Below are 10,497 nucleotides of genomic sequence, written 5' to 3'. Positions count from 1 at the left end.
GCTTTTTAGAATCAATATTTGGAATTCTTTATCTGGCATTATGAGAATTTTTTTTTTGAGATCTGTTGCTAAACAACTGTGTTGACCTTTTGGTGGTGTCATATTTCCTTGCTTTTTCATGTTTCCTGTGTCCTCCCCTTGAAATCTGCATGTCTGCTGTAGCAATTGCTTGTTCTGATTTTTTGAAATTGCTTTTGAAGGGGAAATTTTTTTTTCCTGAAGATATATTTATGTTGTTGGTTGATTAGGACACTTGGGCTTTGATTTTGGGTGCCTACAGTAGTGTGATCTTTGTATGATTTCTTAGGTAGTACATAGGGTCAGTGGTATCTGTGATTTCCTTGATAGCTTAGGGAACAATTTTTAGTTGAGGCTGTGGTGAAGTTTTGCTGGGAACTTGAACACCAGCTGAACCAGTCTTTGCACCCCAGTTGTGAAAGCAGTGGGCTGAGTGTGCCTGATTTTAGGCACCAGAGTAGCTGATGCTGGCAGCAGTATTTGTTTGCCCTAGAGGGCCAATTCTTGGGCCTTCAGGTGGCTTGCTTAGAAGCTGGTAGTTGCAGCAGAAGGCTCAGTGTGTGGGTGGGTTCTCAGGCCCCTGGGAACTTTGTGTGATGTGGGAAGGGGCAGTAGCAGTGGTGGAGCCACCTACTGGGGCCCTCATAGACTATGTTGGTGTTACTGGTAGCTGCAATGGATTGGGCAGGCTATTCCCCAGTGCCACAGCTGCCTGAAACAGGGTGGTGGATATTGTCCAAATTGAGGTTAGGAGAGTTTTGTCTCCCCTGTCCCTTCCCAGCCAGGTGACAGCTGCAGCCCTATCACCCTGATCTTGGCCCAAAGGTGGGGCACAGCCCAGTGTTAAACTCTCAAAATGGCGCTGGGTGTGGCTTGCAATCACAGGCAAGCAACATTGGCATGAAACTCTGGAGAGTGCTGTCTGCTCATATCTCAGTCTCATAGGAGCAATAGCAAGGCAGTGGGGATTGTCCTAGGTGTGTGTAGACCTTGGCTTCCCTGTCCCTCCTCAGCTGGGACTCATCCCAAGGGCACCCAAACTCATCCCAAGGGCAGGGTACTATCCAGCTTTAAACTCCCAAAATGGCACCTTGGGCCTGTGACCAGAGAGGGCGGGACCCCTTCCAGACAAACAGTATGGCCAAGATGCTGCGGGGAGTGCCATCTGCTTATGTCTCAGCTCACAGTAGCCTGGAGCAGAGCAGTGGGAATTCTCCTAGGTGGGCGTAGGAGAGGTGGGGTTCCCCTTTCCCTCCTTATCTGGGCAGGGCTGCAACTGTGTCAGCTCAGATTCAGCCTGAGGGTGGGGCACTGCCTGGCTTCAAACTCCCAAAATGGCCCTGGGCCTGTGACCAGAGAGGGCAGGGCCCTAACTTTTGGTTAGTCCTATGGGCCATTGAATTTTAGACCAAGAGAACTTCAAGTTACTTAGAGAGAATTTAATTCAACCCCTTTAATTTACAGATTAAGGAACTGAGACCCAGCATGATGGCAATGGTGGTGGCATGAGAGGTGACTCACTCCAACCATGCAACTAAATAATCAAAGAGCCGGGATAAGGACTCTTGTCTCCTAAACTCCCCATCTGGTGCTGTCAACCAATTAATCAGAATATATATTTTGTGAGCATACTATTGATTTGATTGGTAACTACCTCGTAAACATGAAATAATGAACGGAAACATTGCGGAAAGAGCCTTTATTTAAAAATGTGTGAGAAGCTTCACCGAGTAATGTAAACAAGCCAAGTCAATCAAACTTGTTCCACTAATTTAAAAAAGTAATTTGTATGGAATTGCTAAAACATCCTTGCTTATAAAAATCTTGGAGAAATAAATGGTAAGAATATCTAAACATTACGATAAAGATCTGAGTTAGGTAAAAGTATGGGTGATTTTTATTTTCTTCTGCTCCCCTGAGACATTTGCTAAAATGTTGACAGTAGTGTGACATATTTAATATAAGAAAAAAATTATTAGTTTTCAAAATTATGCAAATGGAATTAAAGAAGCCAGGTACAGAGAACAAAGCAAGAGGACCATAATGTAGGGCCTAATTATATCAAAGAAGTGTGTAATATCCACCCTAAATTCCCTGGGAGAGACATATATGATTACTTGTGTGTCTTTTAGAAATGAAAACTGATTTTTCTCATGATCTTGTTTGAGGTTAAAATATGCCTGTTGGTTTATGTTTTAAAATGCATGGTATGAACAAAGTTCTTGAAGGTGAAACCTTCTTCATGCCACAGATACTCAGTTTAGATTGAGGAACCTGACAGAAGTAATCATTTTAAAACAAAATCATAACATGATATGGTAATTCCATGCAAATTTTAAAGTTGGTAGAAGTGGTGAGGTTGACTTGTTTATTTCTTATGTCACCCAGAGAAATGTCAGCTCGGAGTGTTTCTGAAACCTTGGATTGGGAAGAACACTGAAGCACTCAGGAATATATTTGTGATTTTAGGGCATGCACTGGTGATTGCTCTCTGGGATCAGTAGCTGAATGCCCTTTAGGGCTGTTTTGATAGGGAAAGATAAAGGTGTGTTATTATTATTGTCAATACACAGTGTTCTTACTGAGTCTGAAAGTATGGTGCTTGAGAAGGTCATTTGGGTCAAGGATTGAGTTGTGGACAAAAGGGAAAGTCTCATTTTCAATAGAATTTTAGATGAGGATACTACCCATCATTTCTCCCCTTGATAAGGTTGCAACCAGCATATGTAAACCTCCCCTTGAAACTTTCCCAAGGATTGCCATTGCTGCATGGAAGAAAATTCTAGAAGACAAATTGTAAGTGAAGCAACAGTACAGAATTAACTGTGCTGGAGGGTTGACTACAGTCTTGGAAACACAAAGTGTGAAAAATGGTGAGATTAATTTGACCAATGGGATCTGGGGAGGCTTTTCCAGTGGGTGAAAGTTGAGGTAGACTTTGGTAGATGAATAGGACTTTTATAGGTTGAAATACGGGATGGATCATGCAGGCAGAGGAACCGCGTCTAGTTTGCCTATTTGACCTTCTGGTTTCTGGCCCAAACTGACTTCGCATTGAGGCCATTTCCTTCACCACAAGCAGGCATAATTCTCTGACTTCTGTTGTGGGTCCTGCATTCTTCAAAGTGTGTTTAAAGTATCCAGTGCTTCGTTTTCTCTCCTGTCTGCTAGAGCAATTCTACTTGGCTTTGTACTTTGCTTCTACATTGCAGGGTAATGTTCTTTGACTTGCTTATCTTTCATCCACCATTGCTGATACTCCATGCTGCCATCCCTAGCTCTTTTCCAACCCTGCTCTCTGAAGACCTTCTTCTTTGCCTCTATAACTTTACTGTTCTTTTTTCTTGCTTGTAGCTCTTCTGTTACTATTACCTTCTTTAAAATTTTCTTTGTTCATGATTACCTCCCTAACCTAACTGTGAATCAAACCCTCTAGGACAGTAGTTGTTATTTTTCGGAGCATTCTGCAGACTTCTTTCCTGATGCATGGACATATGGCTCAGCTTTGCAGAATGTTCTTCATGATACCAGAGTCCTCTGTGCATTTACATGATGCTCATAGGTTTTATTTGTTCTTTTTAAAACATGATTCTACATTGGGAGGAGGAGGAAGAGGTGTGTTTTTTGTTTGTTTTGTTTTTCTAAATTAGTCACATTGTAGTAATCTTTTTAAGATCTCTGAGAGTTACATTAGGAACAACATGTGCAAAATTGACAGCTGTCCAAGGCCCTGCCAGACTGGAATGGCTCTCCCTGTCAGCTTGGTCTGGCCTTCCCCAAGCAGGTACATGGCTGAGCCCTGGTGGAGGAAGCACAGAGCTTTCCACCCAGCGCTGGGGCATGTGTCCCTGGGCAGCTCCTGGCTCCTTCACGGTAGAGGACTTGGACCTTCAGGGGCCACCTGTGTCTGGAGATCCTCCCCAGCACCCAGCCAGCGGGAAGGGCTGAAACACAGGTTTGGTCACCTCATCCCAGGAAGGCCTGGGAACGACTGTGCTGAAGGCGTGGGTGCTCCCCTGCCCACCTCCTGTCACGCCGAATCCTGGTCCATGCTGCAGCCCAGCACTTCCATGTTGCTTCTGATGTCCAAGGTCATGCTGTCCCACTTGTCTCCCTCATCCCCTTTGGAAGGTACCAACCAGTTGTTGGACCTGCCTGCAGTCCTGTTCCCATTGGTGAAGCTGGATGTGGTGCTCAGGGTCCACTGGTGCCTGCCCAAGCTGTTGGTGATGACTGCTGTGGCCATCAGTCATTCCAGTGGTCTCCAAGAAGTTCTCCCTCCAAAAAGAGAAAATAAATGAAAAGGAAAAGGGCCTCTGACCAGGCAGCAGGACTGTGTGGCTGTCCCCATAGGCCTGCTGCAGGTTGATGCAGAACTTGTGGATGGAGGCCTGGTTGCAGTTCTCTTGCAGCGGCACCGGGAACTACTGCGTCTCTTGTGATGACAGCCTGGAGCACGACGTCAGCATGTTGTCCTACAGCAGCTTGGTGGTGCTGGCACTCAGCTCACTCTCACTGACCGTCTTGCCGTGGGACAACACCTGTGTGCAGAAGGACAAGGGCGACACTCCACCTACATCAGAGTCAGGGAAGGAGAAAGTGCTGGCTTCTGGCTCGTAGGTCTACTTAATGTAGCATTTTGTAGACAAGTCATCGTGTGTTGGGACAGGTAGGGGGTTGGGACAGGTTGAGGCCCTGTCAAATATTGCTCTGTCCAGAAAGCCCATGTAGGCCCCGTGTAAATAACCCAGAAGAACTGGCCCAGCAGGAAGCAAAGCTCCTCTGCAGCGACCTTACTTTCTGCAACCAAGCAGCTGCCTCCACTGGCCCCACTACGCTCTCTGACAGGGAGCTTGCACTGAGGCCTCTGGAACTTTCCACACACAGACTCCAGCTAGGGGAGATACCCAGGTCCTGGGCTGTCTTCAGGACCACCAGATGTGCGGCATCATCCTGGATATAGGAGATGGTGGCAATGTCATTGATGGGCACCCTAAGGATGCCATCCTCCCAGTCGCTCCAGGCCAGCTTGATGTTGTGGGCAGACAGGCTGAGCACAGCATCATGCTCCTGAGTCAAGTGCCCGGGAAGCTGGTGGGCTCTCTTTGCATTGTCTGGGGAATGCAGGATTTCAGTCCTACTGGAGGGATTCAGGTATCCTGGGATGGACGTTAACTGATGTGAATACTTCCTGCCCTTCTTGCCCTCCTTCTCCACATTGCTGCGTGTAGCCCATGCGGCCCCAGAGCCCAGCCAGCCCACCCCCGGAGCCCTCCTGGCAGAGGCCCCTACAAGCTCCCCTCAAGTCCTCTGGTCCTGTGCTCCCAGAGCCACCCGCACACCCGCCCTTAGTCTCTATCCTGACAGAGTTCTGCACTCACATTTTCACTGTTTTGTTTGTTCTTGTTTTTATTTTTTTGAGATAAGGTCTTGTCCTGTCACCCAGGCAGTGCAGTGGTGCCATCATAGCTCACTGCAGCCTCATATTCCTGGGTTCAAGTGATCCCCCAACCTGAGCCTCTCAAGTAGCCAGAACTACAGGTTTGCAGGCCACGCCTGGCTAATTTTTATATTTTTTGCAGAGACAGGGTCTTGCTATTTTTCCCAGGCTGGTCTTGAACTCCTGGCCCAAAGCAATCTTCCTGCCTCGGCTTCCCAAAGTGCTGGGATTACAGGTGTGAGCCACTGCACCTGGCCTGTTTTGTTTTTTTAACAAGGCAAAAACCAATTCATCATTAGGTTTTTGATCATGATTGCTGTCTTTAGAATATCAATTTCAGACCATGGAATATTTCTTAAAATTGTGAAAGTTTAAGATTTTAAAAAATGTTCGTGGCCATGGTTTTGTTTTTTGATTTTGGAAGGAGCAGCAATTTCCTCTTTAAAAATTAAAATTTGTAGCTCTGATGCTGTTAGGCCAGATATTGAAGGCAATTTATGTAACCTAAGATTTCATTGTAATGATCCGGATGAAGGTTCAGTGGCACGTGCTTGTAGTCCCAGCGATTTGGGAGGCTGAGGCAGAGGATCAATCGCTTGAGCCCAAGAGTTCCAGGCTGTAGTGTGCTATGATTGCACCTGTGAATAGCCATTGCACTCCAGCCTGGGCAGCATAGCGAGACCTATCTTTAGTAAAAGAGATGCTAGTGGTAGTATAGTTGTCCCCTAAAGGAAAGATGTAAGAGAGAAGTGCTACACATCATATCACTTTGCTAAAAGATCAAATCTGGAGGAACCAAAAACACCAATCTTAAAATGTGGCTTCACACACTATCATAATAAAATAAAGAATCACATAGCTGTGGCCCTGACTGGAAACATGTAAAATAACGTCTCTTCAAGTTTGAAGGAATAGTGTGCTTTTAAAAAAAAAATAACGTAAGAGCATGTAAGTGCCTTTACTTAATCTTTTAAATGAAAAGGAGAACTTTTAGCCAAGGCAAAGAACAAGACATTCTAGTTTTCTCCTTTTTTTAAGAAAGGAAAGTACATTTCTAATTAATTCAAGAGAGTAGTATGAGTTCACATTACTTTCTTTCTCTGCAGCTTTGCCTTTTAGCAGCATGAGAAATTTGTTGTGGTATTCTCTACCTATTCCCAAGGGTAGTCACCCAGCCTGGGACTAACAGTTTTTCCCAGCATGAGGTACAGGATGGAATGTGTACAGGACAGAATGTCAAGTGTGCTCCCTGGGCTGTTGATTACCTGAGTTTCTGGTTGTAGAAAGAGTATACTGAAACCGCAAACTGTGTTAGCATTCTGGAAATGCTAGCGAGCTGCACTATGGCTTGTTTTGAAATTCATGGCAGTATAACCAACTGGGATCTGAACAGAATCTCACTCACTGAATCGCTGGCTGGGCTGGCTCAGCCGAAGCTGGATGTCTTGGGTCTCAGGTGGTATCAGAGACAGGAGGTTTTCAATTCAGTGCAATCGGCCAAACCTATCGCCAGGAGTTCAGAGACATGAGTTAAAGTCTTGATGCTACTGGTAGCGTGTTTAGTAGCCACTATTAGTAACATTATTAGTAGCATAATGCAAATGGGTAAGTTACCTAACCAATCTGGGCCTTAGCTTCGTCACTTGTGATCTGGGGTTTATTAATGATCCCAATCTCAAAGAATTGCTAAGAAGATGAAATTTACAATCTGTAATGTGACATAACATAGTGGCCATAAGCACAGATTTTAAGGTCAAATCCTTATTTATTTAGTCAACAAATATTTATTGACACTTATTATGTGCTATGCACTCTGTCATGTGGTGATTAAAAGAGCCCCTTATGGAATTCACAGCATGGTGCAAGAGACAGAAAATAAACACTTAAACAGGCAAGTAGATGTCTCATTCCAAAATTTATGAGGGCTGTATAGAAAAGAACAAGGTGTGCTGAGAAAATATTGGGGAGGGGAAACGTACTTTAGACTGGATGGTCTGGGAGGGTTAGAGAGGTAGGCTGGCTCTGCCTCTTTCTAAGTATGTGAACCTTGGGGTAATCAAAACTTACTTTAATAATTGGTTAGGGAATGGCTGTGAAACTCAGAAGAAAATATATGGGAAGGAGCACATAGCACATATCTCAGTCTATCAACTCATATGTGCAAGAAATGTAACCTTCTCTGTTTTCCCATAAATGAATTTACCTTATTTTTTGCACTCTTGTTGTGCTGGGGACCAAAGCTAAGTGAATTTACTTTGTGTTTTGTGCCTGGAGGCAAAAGGGGTAAAGTTTAATCTCAGTGAATTTGGGATCTCTCTCCCTTCCATGGGGTTAATAATAAGCCATTATTGGAGCATTTATGGAGCACTGGGGCATTCATAAGGTATTGGGGGTGTATCATCAGCATCCAGCCACTGCTGTGATGTCGTGTGCAACTTCTGATCCTGAGTTCCACCTCTGTTCCTACCACACAGTCTCTTTAGGGCCACACACTCACCGGGTCATGTTGCTGTGGCTTTGAGGTGCATGTTGGTATGGGGAGTGAGCACTCAACACTTTCAGCACCACTGGGGACTTTGGGAAACTCTGCTTCCATGTTTCTGAATCCCCTAATCCTCTCCTGTATCCAGTGTCCTGCCTGCTGGAGTTCTGCCTGGCTGAGGTGGGGGAGGGAGGGAGGAAGCAGAGACAAAGTAGGGGGCCTTAGAGACCACGTGTGTCTAAGCTCCCATGGCTTCCCTTCATCATTCTCATCAACACTACTCTCAGGGTATGGGGAAGATTTTGCTGTTATTCATCTTGTATTCTTCTAAATATTTACTATGTGACCAGCTTAGGCTTTTAACATGTAAGAACCAAAAGATAGTAGTTTTCTGTTCTGCTGACCACTCTCTGTGGCAATGAATGCTCCTGTCATTTGGGGGGCATTACCTGCCTGTCAGCCATTTCCCATTCCTCCTGCTAGCAGAGTCCCACTTTTCTTTTTGGGGGATCTATCTGTGACCTCCAATGACTCACAGCCTAAGCCAAGTCCTGGTGCCAATCATGGTGCCAATCCCTTTGCCAGTGATTGGTTTAGGTGTAGACAGGTGATGCTATCCTAGCCAGTGACATGCAAAAGAACACCTGCTGGAGGAATCTGGGAAAGGTATCCTCATTAAAGATGAAAAGAGTCCTTAGTGATGCTAATGAGCCACTGGGTTAATTAACTCTAGAGCTGTTGTAACTACAGACTTCTTGTTAATATTAATTATTATGTGTATAAGGTGATAAATTCCTACTGTTTAAGTTGGGCTAGTTAGGGTTTTCTGTTCTTTGGAGTCAAAAGCAATCAATAAAGTGGGAAGGGCAAAGTTTACAAGGAAATGCAGGGAAATAAATCTGCTAATATCCCCTCTATTAATAGCATTCACAGCCGGTCAGGGAGAAAAGGACCTGGGAAAAAAGGGACCACATCTAGTAAATGGACAGAAACAGCAGGGCTCACTCACCAAGGAAGCCTGTTCTCCAAGACCAGAGTATTAATAGCACTCTTTGGCCCAATACTGCTGACCCATATGTGGTCTGTCTGCATTTTCTCTTCTCTCTCTCTCATTCTCCCATTCATTCAAATATTTATTAGTAGCGGTGGACAACATGGGATGGAGGATATACATCATGTATACCTTTTATTCCTGTACCCTACACCAGGTCTGTGGAAGGCATCACTAACCTATCCCAGCACAAATATTCTGTTGAAATATTTCAACAGGCGCTCAAGGAAGTTACTAGCAATGGGTTGGAGTTGACGAAAGAAAAAAATATATATAATTAGCTTCCTTGACCTAATAAATCTAGAACCATGATCAGAAATAAGACCCAGATCTAAGGCAACAGAGAGCAGGCAAAATGGGAAGCTTGACATTGCAGTGTGCAACCAAAGGAAATATAATGGATTCAGGGAATGGCATGCCTCAGACCCTCTGAACTTAGTTGATAAGGCTCTCAATCTTTCAGAGCTGAGCTACCAAGCCACTGAGGTGTTTAGTAAAAGCAAACTGTATTCACACCTTGAATCCTTTTGTATTTTCATTGAGAAGTGAAAGAATGAATAGAAACCTTTGTTCCTCCCTAGACACAGATTTGCTGCAGCAGTCAGAAGCCCTGGAACATGATTACATTCCTTTGTTTGTCTCTACCACAGCATGTTTGGATTTACCAATCTCTTGCTTTGCAGACAGCAGGGTCACAGCATGGCAGTCACTCTTGGCTGTGTCTGGAGGGAACATTTTTTATAAGTAGCAGACTCCTGCCACAGTGAAGCCCACGTGGGAGCTGGGATTCTGACATGTCAATGGTCTTTTGCCCATTTGGCCAGAGCACCCTGGAGAGATGAGTGCATTCTCTCTGGACTCTCTCTTGCCTGCCAACGGCTTGCACAGAGAAACAAGGGCATTCCATGGGCAAGGATTCACACTCTGGCTGGTAGGTATCCTACAGTATCTATTTCCCCATTCCTGTACTGCTGAAATATTGGAGAGTGAGTGTAGAACCAGATGTGATGCCTTGGGGCTCAAAGCAAGTCCCATTTCCATGCCTCCATTCTCCCAGGACTGCCTCAAAGGAGCCTCAACTTCACCTCTAGAAGCACCATCCAGACCTGTGCTGGTACAGTTTTACGGGTGTCTGTAGCCTCTCTGCCCTTGTTTTGTCCATGCTTCTCCAGCTTCTTTTTGTACTTGTGACCTCATGTTCAGATTTAGAGAGTTCCTTGGGTTGTTTTTGACTGTTGGAGGTGAGTGGATGAGGGTGGACACTCTGCTTGGAGCAGCTGTGAATGAATTGCACGTGGCCATCACGGGTTCTTTGTCAGGAGCCTCCAGAGATATTTTGTGTCTCCACAGACTCCCAGGGGACCCAACTGGTCTAAAAGATGGTATTTCAGCAGGTAGGCATTTGAAGTCTGCATTCTTATTCTTATATACTCCCTATTTTAACTCTTTGGGCAGAGCTGGCTTCTGACATAGGATGAAAAGGTGTGTGCTAAGTAACCCTCCTTT

General features: G+C 44.9%; 1 pseudogene; it reads right to left on the bottom strand.

Moving 5' to 3' along the window:
• Positions 1-4,048: 4,048 nt before the first annotated feature.
• Positions 4,049-10,293, bottom strand: LOC123638749 (annotated as a pseudogene).
• Between the last annotated feature and the right edge of the window lie 204 nt (positions 10,294-10,497).

Source organism: Lemur catta, chromosome 5 (genome assembly GCF_020740605.2).
Source record: "Lemur catta isolate mLemCat1 chromosome 5, mLemCat1.pri, whole genome shotgun sequence".
Lineage (NCBI taxonomy): Eukaryota > Metazoa > Chordata > Mammalia > Primates > Lemuridae > Lemur > Lemur catta.
This window is presented reverse-complemented; position numbering and strand designations above follow the sequence as displayed.